The sequence below is a fragment of the Lithobates pipiens genome, unplaced genomic scaffold (genome assembly GCF_037356315.1).
Source record: "Lithobates pipiens isolate NorthernLeopardFrog02 unplaced genomic scaffold, aLitPip1_a1.2 Scaffold_51, whole genome shotgun sequence".
In the NCBI taxonomy this organism is placed as follows: Eukaryota; Metazoa; Chordata; class Amphibia; order Anura; family Ranidae; genus Lithobates; species Lithobates pipiens.
This window is the reverse complement of record NW_027507874.1, coordinates 2,246,256-2,261,164: the sequence shown is the minus strand read 5'-3', so window position 1 is coordinate 2,261,164 and position 14,909 is coordinate 2,246,256. Positions and strand designations below refer to the sequence as shown.

Here is a 14,909-nt window from a genome sequence, read left to right as displayed (position 1 = left end):
GAAAAATGAGGCGCGGACAAATCATAGACTAAACAAAGTTTATTAGAAAACTTATTAGAAGGCTGCTAGTGAGGGTGAGGGGTGTGAAAGAAGGTAGAAGTGCAGACATCCGATGTGTATACGGCTTAGTCATGTGTGGTTGGGTTTTTTGATCCTGCAGGCGTGTCTGGGGTGAGCTTGGTGGCAAGCGAGGCAGATATGGAGGAATCTACATTGAGGGAAATTGGAACCCCCGAAGTTGAAGTTGTTGCAGATTTGTGCCCCTCCTAGTGCTTTAATGGGACGTCCTAACTTGTCTTCTTGGGGGCGCTGTGTAGATGCTCCTGAACTCTATTTGAGCTACATTTGAGAAGGGGGGAAAGTACGGAGGGTGTCTGCCCTAGTTTTCTGAACACCAGCAAGCTGTGTGGGTGGCCGACTGGCAGTTAGTGCACAGCGGGGAGCGTAGACCGGCGAAATGGCGACAGAATAGTTCTGTATCGACTGTGCTCTAGTCGGTAGCCATCTGGAACTGGCTGAGCCTAGCAGCTGCTTTGGCTGAAAAGGAGCGATGGTAGTCGTAAAACGCACTGCCTCCATACCTATAACCTAGATCCGTCACTGCGTGTAAATACAGATCTAGTTCTTCCCTCTTGTTGGGGTTGAGGGAGCAAATTATGTTTCTGAACATGCCAAAGGCGAGCACGAACTCAGTGACTGTGAGCTTACGTGCGAGCCTTCGGTCTTTTGCTTTTAGGATGACAGAGACGTCCCCCCATGTGTAGGCTTTGTTTTCCGCTGCGTCATGAACTGAATTAAGGAGGGATGCCAGATTGACGTCCCGGCCATCTAGGATGTCCTTCCTTATGCCAGCTGGGATGAGATGTTCCGAGAAGACGGTGGCGCTGCACTGGGGCGTACCTGAAGGCATGGGGGTGGTAGTGGCGGGTGTAGGTGGTACGGGGACCACTTGTCGTACCTCCAGAGACTCCACTCTAGTCTGAACATCGGAGACTGTTGTTGAGAGTGAAGACACTAAGGAGTGCAGCTGAGTAACTGCTGACGCAATTGATTGTAGGGACGCCTGAGAGTCTGGTGGGGCTGGCGTAGATGGTGGAAATAGTAACTTAAAAAGTTCAGCTTTCCTTGCTGTAGCCGGATAGGGAATATCCCTACGTCGCAGCTCTGCTGTGAGTTTCGGGATGGTCCAGGCTCTGTAGGACTGCACGTCGTCGTTAGTTGAGCCCGCCCCGGGTGGTGACGGGACAGGGGAAGGGATGTCGCTGGCGGCCAGTGACATGGCGTCCGCTAAAACGAGAGGGGAAATGCATATGTTTTAAGGAAAGATTGGGGATACAGGAGGGAACAGAAATATATACTTCTCTTTTTTTTTTGAGAAGATAGATAGCAGAAAGTAAGAAGAACAGGAGGAGTGACAGCCATAGCGACAGTTGGTTTGCGCTCGAGCGCTGTTGAGTGTAATTTTAGAAAACTCATAAGAATGCGTGACAACCAAGGTGAGCCAGGGGGTGACTGGCTAGGTAACCGATAGCTCGGGTGTCCGTCTGTGCTCGGCCCAGACTAGTGCACCAGAGTCCCCGGGGCGGACTGGGGAGGGTAGCGGAAGTCTGGTGTGCTAAGTAGGAATGTTGCGATCTGTGGCAAATTGACATGTGTTCGGTCTGCTAAAAGCTTGCACTGCCAGCAAGAAAATGGATTAAGTGACCTTGTCTGCATAGTGGAGGCTTGTGCTCCGAAAACAGAGTGAGATGCATAGAAGTATGTGACAGTTGCCAACGCCTCGGAACCAAAAATAAATTATATATTTGAAGTTAAATATGTCGTGAAAGGGTGTGAGAGAAAGGAAAATGTATATATCTTACTGTTTAATACCTTCTAACTATGCACCTGCCTTGAAGCCCTACTGCTGGCGTCTCTGTTGGGGTCAAGGAGTTTCGACCAAGAACCTACAGCAGGGTGACATGGAAGTAGTAATAAAGGTGGATTGCAAGAGCTGTTTCGGGGCCATAGGTGACCCCCTGGTGAAGAAATGCAAACCCTAGCCAAGTTCCCCTGTTGTTTTTTTTTTGTTTTTTTTTATCTCGTCCTCTTTTTTTTTTTTTTATATATATATTTTTTTCTTTTTTATACATTTTTTATTTTTTTTTACCTGGAATGGAGGGTCCGAGCCTGTTGCAGGATGGACCAATTGGCAAGCTTACTGACCTAAAAAGGGGGGAAAAGGGATAGAGAAAACGTATGAGTAGCCGTGTTGCTACTGGAGACATTGGCCGTTTTATGAGCCAAATGCAGAAAGACTTGCAGTGATTGCAAGAAGACAGTTTAGGTAGAAAAAGAAAAGGTAAGAAAAATTACTATGTAGGATTGACCGTGCGCGGTTGAGCGATTTGGTAGAGAGGTTTGTGAATGAACATGCGTAAAACAGATTTGAGAAAGTGAAAGAAAGTATTTCCGAAGCTTTGTGAAGTGACTAGTAGATACCGGGCTGGATGCGAGCCCTGAAAGAATGGTTGGTGAAAGATTCGACCCGTTTGGGTCGGTGATGCAATAGGGTTCGGTGCAGTTGTTTAACCACTTTCAGACCGGACCATTTTGCTGGTCAAAGACCAAACCACTTTTTTGCGATCCGGCACTGCTTCGCTTTAACTGACAATTGCGACGTGGCTTCCAAACAAAATTGACGTCCTTTTTTTCCCACAAATAGAGCTTTCTTTTGGTGGTATTTGATCACCCCTGCGGTTTTTATTTTTTGCACTATAAACAAAAATAGAGCGACAATTTTGAAAAAAACGCATTTGTTTTACTTTTTGTTATAATAAATATCCCCCAAAAATATATAAAAAAAACATTTTTTTTCCTCAGTTTAGGTCGATACGTATTCTTCTACATATTTTTGGTAAAAAAAAAATCGCAATAAGCGATTATTGATTGGTTTGTGCAAAAGTTATAGCGTTTACAAAATAGGGATAGTTTTATAGCATTTTTATTAATAATTTTTTATTATTTTTTTTTTTACTAGTAATGGCGGAGATCAGTGATTTTTATTGTGACTGCGACATTGTGGGGGACCCATCGGACATTTTTGACACATTTTTGGGACCATTGTCATTTATACAGTAATCACTGCTATATAAATGCAGTGATTCCTGTGTAAATGACACTGGCAGTGAAGGGGTTAACCAGTGGGTGGCAGTGTAGGGGTTAAGTGTTCCTAGAGGTGTGTTACTAACTGTGGGGGGGGTTGGGCTTTCATTTAGTGAACACTGATCTCTGCTCCAATCACATGGAGCAGAGATCAGCGTCACTAGTTGCTAGGCAGAATGGAGAAATGCTGTTTACACGGCATTTCCTCCATTCAGCCGTCCCGTGAGACGATCGCGGGGATGCCCGCGGCGATCGAGTTCGCGGGTCCCGCGACCGGACTCACGGGGGTCCCGACCAACGCGGGAGCGCGCTGCCGCCGGCGCGCTCCCGATGGCAGGGCGGCATTGAAGATTGGACGTACATGAACGCCAATATGCCTGCCCGTGCCATTCTATCGATGTACATCATCGTGCGCTGGTCGGGAAGTGGTTAAGGATTGATTTCAGTGGGGATTCGAATCATAGCGCTGATGCTGCGACTAGATGCGAATCCCCCGTAAACGGCTGCGAGTCCGAACCGAGACAGCCGATGACATGGCTGGGTTCGGACTGACTAGGTGTAGATGGTGTTTTCTTAGCGGGGGCTTACGAATTGCCGAGAATTCGAAACCGTAGAAACGAGTTTAGCAGCCAGATTTGAATTGGCTGTTTGGTGCGTGTATGCAATCCGCACGAAAGAGTAGAGGGTCAGTTTAAGGTGGGGTGCACGTTTGGTGGACAGTGTAGAGGTAACGACTGGTTCGGTTAACTTTGCAGTAGGTAGAAAGACCAACATACATGAAAGACGACGCAAAAAAGGGGGTACTGGCCGAAGGTGCGACATTTAGCGAGAATAAACATGCTAACGAATTGATACGAAACTTGAGTAAAAGGTAACAAGATAGTCCTGCTTGTGACGGCGAAGCGTGACGGTCGACGAAAGCTTGTGAACGAGAATGGGATATCGATCGTGAAGTACCCACTCATCAACACGGCAGGTAGAAAGGACAATATACATAAAAGACAACCCAAAAGGGGTGCTAGCCGAAGGTGCGACAAATTAGTGAAGATAAACATGCTAACGAATTGATACGAAACTTGAGTAAAAGGTAACGATATAGTCCTACCTGCGACGTCGATGTGTGATGGTCGATGAAAGTTTGCGAATTAGAACGGGATATCGATCGTGAAGTACGCACTCACGAATATGTAGCGAGTAGTAAAGGTCGGCCTGGTGACGTTTGTACCGCGCACTGGAACCGACAATGAGCGGTGTGGGAGGTCTGGTTAAATACCATACTGGCCCTCTTATTTATATATATATATATATATATATATATATATATATATATATATATATATATATATATATATATATATATATATACATACATACATACATACATACATACATACATACATACACACACACACACACACACACACACACACACATACATACATACACACACACACACACATATATATATATATATATATATATATATATATATATATATATATATATATATATATATATACACATACATACACATATATATATATATATATATATATATATATATATATATATATGTATATATATATATCTAAATAATTTTTTTTTTTTGCGAGACTGCAACATTGTGGCGGACAGATTGGGACCATTGACATTTATACAGCGATCAGAGCTAAAAATAGCCACTGATTACTGTATAAATGTTACTGGCAGGGAAGGGTTTAACACTAGGGATTAAATGTGTGTCTTGGGAGTGTTTCTAATTGTGTTGGGATGGGACTGCCTGTAGGAGGAGACCGATCACGGTTTATAATCAGTATGAACAGCAGGTCTGTCTCCTCTCTTCTGACAGAATGGAGATATGTCTGTTTCCATTGACAGATCTCTGTTCTGTCTCTGGAGCAATCGCAGGTGCCCGGCGGGCAATGCGGCCACCGGGCACGCGCATCGGCCCAGTTGTCACGCCGCAGGAGCTCTTAGAGTGGCCAACGTACAATTATGCCGATTCGTACAGGGGAGCCAACCTGGTCCTTAAGGCTTCTGTGATGTAAATAAATGAGACAAAGATAAAAAATTTCAGAAATGTTTCCTTTAATGTGATCTATAAACTGTATAACTCGATTGAACAACAAACTGAAATCTTTTCGGTGGAGGGAAGTAAAAATATAAAAACACTAAAATAATAGGGTTGCATAAGTGTGCACACCCTTAAACTAATACTTTGTTAAGCACCTTTTGCTTTTATTACAGCACTCTGTCTTTTTAGGTATGAGTCTATCAGCATGGCACATCTTGACTTGGCAATATTTGCCCGCTCTTCTTTGCAAAAATACTCAAAATCTGCCAGATTGTGAGGGCATATCCTGTGCACAGCCCACTTCAGATCACCCCACAGATTTTCAATGGGATTTAGGTCTGGGCGGGCCATTCCAAAACTTTCATCTTCTTCTGGTAAAGCCATTCCTTTGTTGATTTTGATGTATGTTTTGGGTCGTTGTCATGCTAAAAGATGAAGTTCCTCTTCATGTTCAGATTTCTAGCAGACACCTGAAGGTTTTGTGCAGATATTGACTGGTATTTTGGAACTGTTCATAATTCCCTCTACCTTCACTAAGGCCCCTGTTCCAGCTGAAAAAAACAGCCTCAAAGCATGATGCTGCCACCACCATGCTTCACGGTGGGTATGGTGTTATTTTGGTGATGTGCAGTGTTGTTTTTGTGCCAGATATTCCTGCAGCTCCTTTAATGTTGCTGGCAGCCTCCCTAATCAGTTTTCATCTCATCTTTTCATCAATTTTGGAGGGACGTCTAATTCTTGGTAATGTCACTGTTGTGCCATATTTTCTCCACTTGATGATCACCGTCTTCAGTATGTTCCATGGTATATCTAATGCCTTGGGCATTTTTTTTTTTTGTACCCTTCTCCTGACTGACACCTTTTTACCAAAGAGAGATCCCTCTGATGCTTTGGAAGCTCTCTGCGGACCATGGCTTTTTCTGTAGGATGTGACTAAGAAAATGTCAGGAAAGACCTACTAAAACAGCTGAAGTTTGTTTGTTTAATCAGAGGCACTTTAAATAATGGTAGGTGTGTACTGACCCCTATTCAATATGAGTTTGAATGTGATTGCTTAATTCTTAACACAGTTACCTCCCCAGTTATAAGAGGGTGTGCACACTTATGCAACCCCATTATTTTATTTTATTTTTTACTTCCTCCTTCTAAAAGATTTCAGTTTGTTTTTCAATTAAGTTGTACAGTTTATAGGTCACCTTAAAGGTGTAAAAAGTTCTGAAACTTTTTATCTTTGTTTCATTTTTTTTACATCACAGAAACCTGACATTTAAGCAGGGGTGTGTAGATTTATTTTATATCTACTGTAGAGAGCCTACCTCATTCCCTGTCTGGAAGACATCCAGTATCATCTAGCTCTTTAGCCTCCGGACATACTACACATGATCGGAGTATGTCCGATCAAACCAGTTGGTCGGAAAATATTTCCAACATGTTGGAAAATTGGGTCCGACGGAGATTCGGACAGAATCAGTCCGATGCATACCACACACAGTCGGATTATCCAACGACATGGTCCGATGAGACACATTCCGACGGATTCTCCGACCGTGTGTACAAGGCTTAAGGAAGTTCTGAAGGCAAAAGGGGTCCAACCCTGGACTAGCAAGGTGTACCTATTATGTTAAGCTCTACTATCATATCAAGGCCTCCCTGATTAGTGTGGTCTCTAACTCTAAGCTGAGTTCTATGAGACATACATTCATAAAGCATTCAGACCCCCTTCTCTTTTTTCAATTTTGTCATGATGCAGCCTGATACTTCAGTTGTTAAATTCATTTTTTCTCATTAATCTACACTCAGTACCCCATAATGACAAAGTGAAAACAGAATCTTAGAAATGTTGGTAAATTTATTAACCACTTGACCTTCGGAAGATTCACCCCCCTTCCATACCAGGCCACCTTTTTATGACCATGCAAGGCTGTATCCAAATGAATATTATGTCATTTTTTTCCCACAAATAGGCCCCTTTCACACTGGGGCAGTGTGGGCGTCAGCGGTAAAGCGCCACTATTTTTAGCGGCACTTTACCGTCGTTTTAGCAGCGGTTTTAACCCCCGCTAGCGGCCGAAAAAGGGTTAAAACTGCCCCGCTTTGCTGGCAGTATAGCCGTGCTGCCCCATTGATTTCAATGGGTAGGAGCGGTGAATACACCGCTCCTTTCACCGCTCCAAAGATGCGGCTAGCAGGACTTTTTTCAACGTCCTGCTAGTGCTTTCACACTGGAGTGAAAGGGGTCTCCGGCTTTCACACTGGAGTGAAAGGGGCCGTTTTTTTTTCAGGCGCTACACAGGCGCTATTTTTAGCGCTGTAGCGCCTGAAAACCGCCCCGGGGTGAAAGGGGCCATAGAGCTTTCCTTTATCTGGAATTTGATCACCTCTGCATTTTTTTTTTTTTTTTTTTAGCTATAAACAAAAAAAGACAGACAATTTAAGAAAAAAAAAACAATATTTTTTACTTTCTGCTATAAAACATATCTAATAAAAAATTGAAAAAAAAAAAAAATCACATTTCTTCATAAATGTAGTATTCTGGTACATATTTTTCGTAGCAAAAATCCCAATATGTGTATATTGGTTGGTTTGCACACAAGTTATAGCATCTACAAATGATGGGATATATATATATATATATATATATATATATATATATATATATATATATATATATATATATATATATATATATATATATATATATATATATATATATATATATTATTTTTATTTTTTTATTACTAGTAATGGCGGCAATCAGCAACTTATAGCGGGACTGCGATATTGCAGTAGACATTCTGACACTAATGCCCTGTACACATGGTCAGACTTTCCGACGGCAAATGTGCGATCGGATCGCGTTGTCGGTAAATCCGATCGTGTGTGAGCTCCATCTGACTTTTTCCGTCAGAATTTACAACACACAAAAGTTTGAGAGCTGGATCTAAAATTTTCCGACAAACAAAATCTGATTGTTTAAATTCCGACCATGTTGAGACAATTCCGATGGACAAAGTGCTACGCATGCTCAGAAAAAATTTCGAGACAAAAGCCATTGGCTACTGTCCTCTTTATAGTCCCATTGTACGTCATCGCATTCAGAACGATCGGATTTTCCGATAACTTTGTGCGACCGTGTGTATGCAAGATTGGGCCAAAATCCGTCTGAAAAAATCTGAAGGATTTTGTCGTCAGAATGTCCGACCTCGTGTACAGGGCATAACACTTTTTGGGGACCAGTGACACTAAGTGACGGTTCACACAGGGGCGGCTTCAAAGTTGTCCGACTCTGAAGCCACCTGGTACAGCGTGACGTGTCAATGCAAGCTGCTCCGAGGTCGTCCCAAAGTAGTACAGGAACCTTTTTCTAAGTCAGAGCGACTTGAGTCACCCCTATTAAAACGGTTCCATTGCAATGCACGGAGCGCAACTTGTCAGATGACTAAGTCGCCTGACAGGTCGCCCCTGTGTGAACCGGCACTAATACAACGATTAGTGCTAAAAATATGCACTATCATTGTACCAATGACACTGGCTGGGAAGGGGTTAACACCAGGGTCGATCAAAGGGTTAACTGTGTGCCTAGCCAGTGTTTTACTACACTGTGTGAGGTGCTTTTACTATGGCAAGAAATTAAATGTATTCTTTGCTTTGCAGGGACACAAACTCCATCTCTCCCCCTAGTCAGAACTGACATCTTCCTTGTTTACATAGGCAGATTGCAGTTCTGTGTCTCTGTCTGATGATCAGCGGGTGCCAGCGGACACTGAGTACTCGGCACCGCCGATCGGCTTCCGCTTAAAGGATATCCAAAGGTTTTTTTTTGTTTTGTTTTTAAAGAACATACCTTTTCTGTGCAGTTGGTTTCGCACAGAGGGGCCTCAATCCTCCTCTTCTGGGGTCCCGCAGCAGCGCTCCTGCCTGGCTCCTTCTCTTCTCAGGTGCCCTATTAGAGAGCCTCTCTCTCTCTGGGCACTCATGCAGGTTGCTCTCCCGTATCCTGCTGCTGCATCCATTGACACAGACAGAAGGACTTGGCCCCGCCCCCTGTTATGCCTCCCTTGTTATTGGATTTGATTGACAGCAGCAGGAGCCAATGGCTGTGCTGCTATCAATCTATCCAATCAGGACCAGAGACATTGGCTGGGGCTGGTGTGTTTGTCCCCGTCGCTTAATGCAAAGAATGCATTAAGGTGAAAAACCCTAAGGGTTTACAACCCCTTGAAGTGTTGGATCACGTATATATACATGAGCCGATGCACAGATGCCGCTCTCTAGCAGTAAAACTGCTATAGGAGAGGCTGGAAAGGGGTTAAAAAGAAAAAACTGAAATAATAACATGTACTTAAAGCGGACCTCCACCCAAAAGGGGAAGTTCCGCTTTAAGGCCTTTTCAACCCCATCGCCCCCCTTCTTTTCTAAACATGGCACTTTTTTTTTTGTTTGTTTTGAGAGGGGGAGCGGGTACCTGATTTTGATAGGTACCCACTACTACTCGAATCGCCTAGGCCCAAGTTCTACTCTCCCCCTCCCTCCCTGCAGTCATCTGGGACACATCACATGTCCCAGAAGACTGTGGTCCAAAATATGCAGAGTGGCTCATGCATGTGCTGTGGGCACCCGAATGTGAAGCCGCAAGCTGGGTAGAGAAGACCAAGGGAAGGGATGTCTCAGGTGAGCACGTCGCTGGATCCTGGGACAGGTGAGTGTATGTTTATTAAAAGTCAGCAGCTACAGTTTTTGTAGCTACTGACTTTTACTATTGGGGCACTTACCTGTCCAGGGATACCGTGGGGTCATCATCCAAGCAGATTCTTGAATTGGCTCTTGAGTGCTGGTGTTGCCATCTTGGGTAAGGGAAACCCAAGCCTTACGGCGTCACAGCTGGTTTCCTACTACTCATGCACGAATCATGCTGCACTTTCTCAATGGGCTGGCTGGGGCGAGGGCCGAACTTCCGGAGGAGTCCGCCACAGCGAAATCATCAGGAAGTGGGTACCTGTCAAAACCAACCACCCACCCCCCCCCCCCCCCCCCACGAGGTGCCAAATGTGGCACCAGCGGGAGGGGAGGAGGCAGACAAGTGGAGCTTCCTCTTTTGGTTGAAGCTCCACTTTACGTATTCAGACCCTTTATTCGGTACTTTGTTGAAGCACCTTTGGCAGCAATTACAGTCTTGAGTCTTTTAGGGTTTGACACAAGTTTTGCACACCTGGATTGCTTAGCTATGTGCTTAGAATCATTCTCATGTTGGAATGTGAACCTTCATTACAGTCTAAGGTCCTGAGAGATGTGGAACAGGTTTTCATTGAGGATATCTCTGTACATTGCTCCATTCCTTCAACCCTTACCAGTCTCCCAGTCTCTGCTGCTGAAAAACACCCCCACAGCATGATGCTGCCATCACCATGCTTCACTGTTGGGATGGTATTAGGCAGGTGATTAGCAGTGCCTGGTTTTATCCAGACATAACATTTAGAATTGAGGCCAAACAGTTCAATCTTGGTTTCATCAGACCAGAGAGTCTTGTTCTTCACATTCTGAGAGTCCTCCAGGTGCTTTCTGCAAATTCCACGCAGGCTTATGTTTTGCACTGAGGAGAGGCTTCTGTCTACCCACTCCACCACAAAGCCCAGTTCAGTGCAGGGCTGCAGTGATAACCGTCCTTCTGGAACGTTGTCCTATCTCCAAACAGGATCTCTGTAGCATAGTCAAATGACCATTGATTTCTTGGTCACCTCCCTTACTAAGGCCCTTCTTTCCCGACTGCTTAATTTTGGCCGGACGACCAGCTCTTGGAAGAGTCTTGGTTGTTCCAAACTTCTTCCATTTGAGAATTATGGAGGCCACCGTGCTCCTGGGAACCTTCAGAGCAGAAGAAATTTTTTTGTAGCCTTCCCCGGATCTGTGCCTTGCAATAATCCTGTCTCTGAGCTCTGTAGGCAGTTCCTTTGACCTTATGGCTTTTGCTCTGATACAGTATGCATTGCCAGCTGTGAGAACATAAAGAGAGAGAAAGAGCACCAGCCCAAGTGTAATAAGCCGTAAGAGATAAAAATACATATGCACTCACAATGAAAAGTCTTGAATCATGCGTATCAGTTAGTAACAAGTCCACAAAGAGTCCCTCAGTCCTGCTGGGGGGTGTACCGCACTCGTCTGCTGTCTGTCCATAGCCCAGATGAATGTTAAACAGGGGAGGCTTGCTGTAGCTTGGGGCGGTCGCTCTCTTAGCTGGCAAAGCCACCGACAAGGGCATAGGGCGCACGTGTGGCTTGAGAACGGCCGGCGTTGTGACACCCCACCTTGCAGAGTAACCGAGGGATCCAATAGGTCAGTGGTTGCCAGGGCGATGTGTTTTAGAGGCGTGGCTTCCTTTTTGAAGTCCCTCTGGCAACAGTACACCACTCCTAAGATAGCTTACATAATTGCCGGTGGAATTAACCCTTATAATACTGGCCGCAGTTACTCTCCATCACTGGTAGCTAATACAGTCACCCTTTATACATCTTTTATGCCTTTTCAGTGCAGAGCTTTTTACTCAAACTGTAGAATATATGCTTTGTGTAACATTTTATAATTGTGATCACTAAATGATATACTAATATAGAAATTAATCAAAAAATTTATGAAAAATTGATTAGTAAAAAATTAACAATGCAAAAAATTAATATATCTCTAATTCAAAACAACAACATACCATATTTATATAGTTAATAGTTATAATAGCTATAACTATGCACTAAAAAAAAAAGAAAAAAAAGCATATTAAAAATGTGTAATTATGTATACATAATAGGATGGGCAACTACATGGCAAATGAGGTTTAATTTAGAAAAATGTAAAATAATGCATTTGGGTGGCAAAACTAGGTGGAGAACCTCTGGGGGAATCTAGGATGGAAAAGGACCCGGGGGTCCTAGTAGATGATAGGCTCAGCAATGGCATGCAATGCCAAGCTGCTGCTAACAAAGCAAACAGAATATTGGCATGCATTAAAAATGGGATCAACTCCAGAGATAAAATGATAATTCTCCCGCTCTACAAGACTCTGGTGCGGCCGCACCTGGAGTATACTGTCCAGTTCTGGGCACCAGTCCTCAGGAAGGATGTACTGAAAATGCAGTGAGTAACAAAGAAGGGCAACTAAGCTAATAAAAGGTCTGGACAATATTAGTTATGAGGAAAGGTTGCAAGCACTGAACTTATTCTCTCTGGAGAAGAGACGCTTGAGAGGGGATATGATTTCAGTTTACAAATACCGTACTGGTGACCCCACAATAGAGATAAAACCTTTTAGCGGAAGAGAGTTTAACAAGACTCGTGGCCACTCATTAAAATTAGAAGAAAAGAGGTTTAACTTTAAACTACATAGGGGGTTCTTTACTGTAAGAGCAACAAGGATGTGGAATTCCCTTCCACAGGCGGTGGTCTCAGCGAGGGGCATTGATAGTTTCAAAAAACTATTAGATAAGCACCCGAACGACCACAACATACAGGGATATACAATGTAATACTGACATATAATCACACAACATAGGTTGAACTTGATGGACTTGAGTCTTTTTTCAACCTCACTTACTATGTAACTATATATATGTTTTTTACATAAAAACAACTAACAAGTGAGCACATATGCAGAAACTGCCTCACATAATCCAAAAAGACCAACCAATTATTATCAACAGACCTACTGTTACTAAACAAATCAATTCATGATATACTATACAACAGTGACAGAAACAATCATTAATTTTGCTATAACATACAGTGCCTTGAAAAAGTATTCATACCCCTTGAAATTTTCCACATTTTGTCATGTTACAACCAAAAATGTAAATGTATTTTTTGGGATTTTATGTGATAGACCAACACAAAGTGTTGTGAAGTGGAAGCAAAATTATAAATGGTTTTACATTTTTTTTTTTTACAAATTAAAATGTGAAAAGTGTGGGGTACATTTGTATTCAGCCTCCCCTGAGTCAATACTTTGTAGAACTACCTTTCGCTGCAATTACAGCTGGAAGTCTTTTTAGGGATGTCTCTACCAACTTTGCCCATCTAGAGAGTGATATTTTTGCCCATTCTTCTTTGCAAAATAGCTCAAGATCTGTCAGATTGGATGGAGAGCGTCTGTGAACAGCAATTTTCAAGTCTTGCCACAGATTCTCAATTTGATTTAGGTCTGAACTTTGACTGGTCCACTCTAACACATGAATATGCTTTGATCTAATCCATTACATTGTACCTCTGGCTGTATGTTTAGGGTTGTTGTCCTGCTGGAAGGTGAACCTCTGCCCCTGTCTCAAGTCTTTTGCAGACTCTAATGCCCCGTACACACGATCTGACTTTCTGCCAACAAAACCGTGGATTTTTGTTCGAAGGTTGTTGGCTCAAACTTTTCTTGCATACACACAGTCACACAAATGTTGGCCATCAATTTGGGAACGCGGTGATATACAAGACGTTCGATGAGCCAAGAAAAGGGAAGTTCAGGAGCCAGTGCGGCTCTTTCTGATTGATTCCGAGCATGCATGAACTTTTGTGCGACGGACTTGTGTACACATAATCAGACTTTCCGACAACAACGTTTTGTTGGAGGAAAATTTGAGAACCTGCTAGCAAACATTTGTTGGCAGAAGGTCCGACAGCAAATGTTCGATGGAGCATATACACGGTCAGACTTTCTGACAACAAGCTCACATCCAACATTTCCTGACGGAAAATCCGACCGCGTTTACGCGGCATAACAGGTTTTCTTCTAAGATTGCCCTGTATTTGGCTCCATCCAACTTCCCGTCAATTCTCCATCATCTTTTCAAAGTCGCACTGATCTGAACAGGTGCCAGTGAAAGCAATATGCTGCGACTTGTCATGAGATTTTATGTGTCTAAAGTTGCATGACAAGTTGCACAGGTGTGTATGGAGCCTTACCTGATGCAGAAAGGTTCTCCTTACTTTTTTGATATTTACATTGGAATCAATGGCCCCACGTGGATTAAATGAGGAGTTGGAAGTTAGTACTATTATCTGACAACCTTTTCCTTCTGTTTTCTTTTTCTTTTTTTGCTTTCTTTCTTTTTATAAAGGAATTACCTGATGGTATTATATTGAGTGGGTTAGTATTATGTATCCTTTCAAAAGAAATATGTATATACTGTATGTTATAGTAATGCCCCGTACACACGATCGGACTTTCCGACAACAAAATCGTGGATTTTTGTTCGAAGGATGTTGGCTCCAACTTGTCTTGCATACACACGGTCACACAAATGTTGGCCAACAATTACGAACGTAGTGACACACAAGACGTACGTGATATCTCCATTACAAACACTAGTTTTACAAGACCGAGCGCTTTTGGCTCGTACTTGATTCCGACGGACTTGTGTGCACACAATCGGAAAGTCCGACAATAAACATTAGTTGGCAGAAAATTTGAGAACCTGCTAGCCAATATTTTTTGGAGGAAAGTCCGACAACAAATGCCCAATGGAGCATACACATGGTCGGACTTTCCGCCAACAAGCTCACATCCAACATTTGTTGTCAGAAAATCTGATCATGTGTATGCGGCACAAGATCATTGTTTGTCACTGTTTTATGGTACATCATCAATTGATTAGTTTGTTAGTAACAATCAGTCTGTTTTTACCAATCGGTTGGTCTTATTGGATTATGCAAGATGGTTTCT

General features: G+C 43.1%; 1 protein-coding gene across 1 annotated transcript in view; it reads right to left on the bottom strand.

Moving 5' to 3' along the window:
- The window catches only part of LOC143957199 (uncharacterized), a 220,478-nt gene that overhangs the window by 146,683 nt on the left and 58,886 nt on the right, over window positions 1–14,909 (bottom strand). The window lies entirely within an intron of this gene.